Source organism: Haliotis cracherodii, unplaced genomic scaffold (genome assembly GCF_022045235.1).
Source record: "Haliotis cracherodii isolate W230 unplaced genomic scaffold, xgHalCrac1.p SCAF_13, whole genome shotgun sequence".
Lineage (NCBI taxonomy): Eukaryota > Metazoa > Mollusca > Gastropoda > Lepetellida > Haliotidae > Haliotis > Haliotis cracherodii.
The window spans coordinates 5,586,896-5,593,002 of NW_027266268.1; positions in this window are offsets into that span (position 1 = coordinate 5,586,896).

The window sequence follows — 6,107 nt, forward strand, 5'->3', positions numbered from 1 at the left end:
TTTTTATTAAATAACTGTCATGTCACAGAAGGGATAGGTTCCTGGTGTCGTGGACACACGTGGTCCTGTTTACAGCGCACATGTCACAAACCAGGTGTTGTTAAGCAACGTACATGTAGGTCGCGGAGAGGAGATGCATGGGTGGGTCACCGTTTCCTGGAAGTGTGGGATTTCCCCAAGGCTCCTAGGAGCTGACATTAAAATCAATAGCCCCCCCCACCCCCCCCCCCCCCCCCCCCCCCCGCACTTTCCTTTTAAAAAATTTAATGTAGTATGCTGTAATCAGAAAAAAAGAGAGGATGGTGATATTTTGGACCCATCCCTGTTAAAAATGCTGGATCCGCCTTTGAATACAATCCATTGACCAGAGTGATAATGATGCTCTGTGTTCTGTGAACGTGATCCCCATCGTGGAGAAATGCAATACTCCGGCAAACTAAGGGTGAATGGGTTTGGCGTTAAACTGCTCTGGAAAATGTTAGTTATGTCACAGCACGTGAGCTTAATGTGGAGAAAAGCCCGAAGTGATGGACATTTATCGCCGAGCGCGGGCTGGTACTGACAAACCAAGAAACATAATCAGGTCGAGAACGAGCATATATTCCCACGACAATGGCATTGATGCACCACACATCAAAACTGGGATTCGAACCAAACATCAGCGGATCCTGGCACAGGACGTATTACGTCACCGGATATTTCTGGGCCACCTGTACCGCCCAATACAATAAAGAAAGTGTCACGCTTAAGATTAAACGTAAATGTAGGACTCGTGGCGCCTTATCATATATCTAAGCATTTAGGAATATTTACTTATTGCCTTATTGAACTGTATTTTTATATATAAATAAACAGTATTTCAGTTATATCCCTGCGTGTATCTTTGATGTGTTAGGAAACCAGAAGTGATGCAGGACTTAGATGTTTAAGCCGTTGGTGGAATCAACGACCAAAGATTCGTGCCTATGATAACAGGATTCTAGCACGCTTAAGGGACGCAACTCTGCAACTCTTTGAGCAAATAATCATGGGTGAAGGTTACCAAATACGTGAAAATGTCTATTACCGACTATAGCATTAATATCCAAATCTACTGTTGTATTCCCCAGCAGTGATCTGTAACTTTCATATTGAGGGATGCGTTATGAGTGAGTGAGTTTTTAACGCCTCTTTCAACAGTATTCCAGTTATATCACGGCGTGTCAGGTTAATGTAGGAGGAAAGCCCGAGGTGATGCAGGTCTCAGACGTTTACCATTTCGGTGAAACCCACGAGCACGGGTATGGTGCTGACACACCTAGAAACATAATCGGGGCGAACCGGGATTCGAGCCCACAATCATAGGTTCGGGCGTGCCCAAGGGACGCAACTCTGCACAGCGAATCGCGGCGCCTTACACGACTGGGCCCGTTTTCACACTTGTTCAACAATGTCATGGAGGAAAACAGTAAAGCAAAATGCACGTGCAAGTTATGGCATTCGTAACTCGTGGTAGTGGTCATGAAAAGGCAAGCATGTGCCAATAATTTGTCATTCAATTGTCAACATTTTTCAATTTCGAAAATGACGAGACTAAGCGCTGCCAATCGGAACATCGCCATAGGGCGTATCCAAATAGGTGAATCGCAGTCTTCTGTTGCACGCCACTTCAACATTGACCACAGCACCATTTGCCGCCTTTGTGACCGATACACACAGTTCAATTCCAAAGCAGACTGGTCAAGTACTGCGTGGAAAGTGCTGGACATTTCATCTGACATTACATCAAGACCAGCTTTTCGTGTGGAGATCACTTTTCACCCCATTGGTCCAAGCCAGGGCCTATCTTGGTAGCTTGACCACTGTTATGGGTTGGTGAATATTTATTATCTCTGAACTCTTTTATATCACCACTACCACTCCTTTGTATACTGGCATTGTAATTGCTGTAATTGCTGTGTAGAAATTTGTATTGATTTGTAAACATAGTTAATTTTGTAATACAATGATTGTATACCATTTGTTGGTTGGTTGTTGGTTTCACGCTAACTTCTTTCACGTCCAGATTTCTGGGTTAAAATGTTTCAATTTGGGAATCGACACATATCAGAACCAAAACCAAATTAGGTTGTTATCATGAAAACATTATCATTTTCCATCTATTTCACACCCATAAGGCACCGCATCCGTGGTCCAGTGGTAGAGTGTCCGCCCGGAGAGCGAAAGGTCCGGGGTTCGATCCACGGCCGCGTCATACCAAAAGACGTTAAAAGATGGTACTTGTTGTTACCCTGTCTGGCGCTCGGCATAAAGGGGCTAAAACAAGGACCGGTAGGCTCGGAGTCAGTACACTGTGTCTGAGTGGGGTATTCATGTTAAACTGCGGCATGGTATCTCAGTGGGCTAGCACTATAAATCGGCATCAGTCCGGACTAGTACAGGCAGCCACACACGCACACACGTGCATGCACGTCGCTATATAAGTGCAATAATCTTGGAGGCGACGTTAAACCCCATTTCACACCACCTCACCACATCCAGGTTCACTAACATCCTGGCGACTTACATTTCGTATAAACCACAGAACTTAGTATAACATTGAAAACACATTATGTGATGAAACAAATTTCGCTTTTATTTATAGAGTGCCATACTCACATTGAAATGCAGAAACAAAAATCGATTATGTCATTACATTTTGTAGAAAACACATTACTTTGTATAACACTGAAACAAACGTTAAGCACCACTTACTATTATATATTTCCACATAAAAAAAAGTTCTTTGGTCAAGTCGTATCTTGCATATAATGTCTGATGAAGCACATTTCGCTTTTGTTTATGGAGTGCCATAGTCACATTGAAATGCGGACAACGAAATCGATAATCTAATAGTGTTGTCTGTGACTGTTCCATGGCAACAGTTTTTACATTTGGCAAATCTAAGCACAAGTTCACTAAATTTTTCACTGTACCCAGTTTTGGGACGGAACCAAATTAAAATAATTCTCGAAATTCGAAGTACGTTATTATAATTTTGCTAAGACATGTTTAGGGTTACCCTTTCTTAGTGTACAAGTACAATTTGTATTCGCAAGCATACAAAGTCAGCAATCTAACTCCTCTGCCACTGAGGCTTCCACCAAAATGAAGTCGGACAACTTGTAGTCTAGATCATGTGTACTCCTACATGGGACCTGCATGGGACGTCCTCATTAACATTTGACCCGTGAAGATCCGGGGTGGAACAGGTCTTCAGCAACCAATGCTTGCCGTAAAGGGCGACTATGCTTGTCGTGAGAGGGGACAAACGGGATCGGATTGTGATGCAATTTCATTGCAACGATATCTACATTGTAGATATGCAGCTGCGTGATGTTTTGGTGAGATTTAGCGATATCTACAATGTGGATATTGCTGCGATGAAATTGCATCACAATGCTTTGCAGACCATTGTGACGTCATTGGTTACCATGCTCTCACCCAAGCGATATCTCCTGTGGGAGACAGTTTTGAATGATAAAGGACAAATAGGCACAAAGTAGGCGCACCTATGGACACCAGCTATATTCCGATCCTTGCTGATCTATTTTTGGGGGCATATGAATCGGAATGTCTGCTCGAATTTAAAAAAATGGAAAATTGGCCATGAGGTTCAACTTCAAATATAGCGATGATAATTCTGATAGCGTTTAATAACGGCCAAATAGTAAATTCTTTATCAATGAACTACAAATAAAAGAAACCAGTGAAACCGCCTCATCTGTTTTATATTAAGAGGGGGCACGGGTGGCCCAGTCGTCAAAGGCGCCGCGATTCGGTGTACAGAGTTGAGTCCCTTGGGCACGCCAGAAACCTATGATTGTGGGTTCGAATGCCGGTTCGCCCCGATTATGTTTCTAGGTTTGTCAGCACCATACCCGTGCTCTTGGGTTTCACCGAAGTGGTAAACGTCTAAGACCTGCATCACTTCGATCTTTTCTCCCATATTAAGCTCATCACGCCGAACACACGGGTTCGATTCTCAACATGGGTACAATGTGTGAAGCCAATTTCTGGTGTCCCCCGCCGTGATGTTGCTGGAATAGTGTTCTCTTTATTTCCAGCAATATTCCAGCAGCTCCATTCATAAACACAGGCTTCTGGTAATAGTCGAAATAGTACAAAGGACAATGTTACCAGGAAAGGAACCTATAGTCCTTGAAATAGAATCACGAAATACCGCGAAGACGGCTGCATGTGTGCTTATACCTATAAACAAGCCATTCCGCTTGTAATGGATCCTGTTTCGTTTACAGATTCGAGTTTTATATGTATTGTTGATTTCAGATTGCCGGACCAAGTTTTTGTACTTACCGTCACATGGCCGAAGTGAAGATGGCTCGTACTGAGCTCGAGTTTTGTCATTAATACAAAGGTATTACACCGCTGATATAGAATACTGCTTATGGTAAAGACAAAAAAAAATTTCCAGTGAAAACAAAACTTTCATAGTGAGTTAACTCCCTTGCCTCGGGAAGATGACCGGAAGGGGCGAGAAGCAGCCACACACGCACACACGTGCATGCACGTCGCTATATAAGTGCAATAATCTTGGACGCGACGTTAAACCCAAATTTCACCCCACCTCACCACATCCATATGGCCATGTTCCATGATCCACTTACCGTCACATGGCCGAAGTAAAGATGGCTCGTATTGAGCTCGAGTTTTGTCATTAATACAAAGGTATTACACCGCTGATACAGACTACTGCTTATGGTAAAGACAAAAATTGTTTCCAGTGAAAACAAAACGTTCATAGTGAGTTAACTCCCTTGCCTCGGGACCGGAAGGGGCAAAAAATTAGCCTATGGGGCGGGTCAGCCAATACCAACTCCCATGAGGCCGAGTGTGTACAGGGGTGGATTTATACCGCGACATCGGCTCTGTATCTTTTGTCATGGTGTTTTGTTATCGCTGCTTCTGTGGAGCCGAGTCTCCTCTGAACATTTTTCTGTCTCCTTTATTCCATGGCGATGACGTAAAGTCAGATTAGGACGAAGTGCTTTTCTGATTTTCCTTCATTGATGCGCTTCAGTCGAATTCACCTACGTCTGTGACGAAACTTTATGGTTTAATAAATGTTTTTAGGTCTTATCTCGTTGGCATTATCATTATTGCCTTGATAATCCACAGATATTGGTGAAGTGCTTTCATAGAGGGTCACACTAGGTATAGGTAGTAAGCAGTAAGCCGGATCTGGTCACTCATGGCGTTGTGCTATGTATAAATGCGCCTCTGCGATCATGATAATAAACAAAATATGCATCGATTCGATGCTAAAATGGTGCGATTTAAAGGAGCGTCAAAAACAGATTACCGCCTGTAATATTTGATCTTACAACTCACTATTTCAAAACGTATCTAATGGTGCGTAACCGCCATTAGTGTAGTAATCTCTATTTCAATCTATAAACTTTTGATAAATTCAATAATGTATCAAGATTTGCACTTAAAATATCTATATTTTAAAATACATAACTTAATTTAATTTAGCCTTACTAAATACAATTTCAAGTTGTCCACGGCTCTGAATAAATACAACGCCAATAGTTTGCAACCGTCTGATATGTTATGTTCAAACGTCCATGCATATCGGTTACATTTTTATCAATAATTATATAATAATTATTTAACGCGGCACTCAGCAATATTCAACTATATGACGGCGACCCGTGATGATCCGGGGTAGAATAGGGCTTCAGCAACCCATGCTTGCCATAATTGGCAACAATGCTTGACAAAGGCGACTAACGGGATCGGCCGGTCAGGCTCATTGACTTGGTTGACTTGAGTCACACAAATATGAATAATACATCTGCGAGGAAGACGATTAAACATCGAAATGATAATTATCGCTGAAGACCGTTTTTAATGTCACTGCACATGGGTCACTTGAGTCTTTGTATGTCAAGTTATTCCCGCAACGAATAGTTAATAAATAACCACTTATCACAGATCTATATGTCAAAGTAGTCTGCAATCACACAACGCAAAATAGATCTTGGGCAACAGATCACCAGCAACCAACGTCAGGTCAGCTGTGCTTTTGGTATGACGCGACCGGGGATCGAACCCCCGGCCTT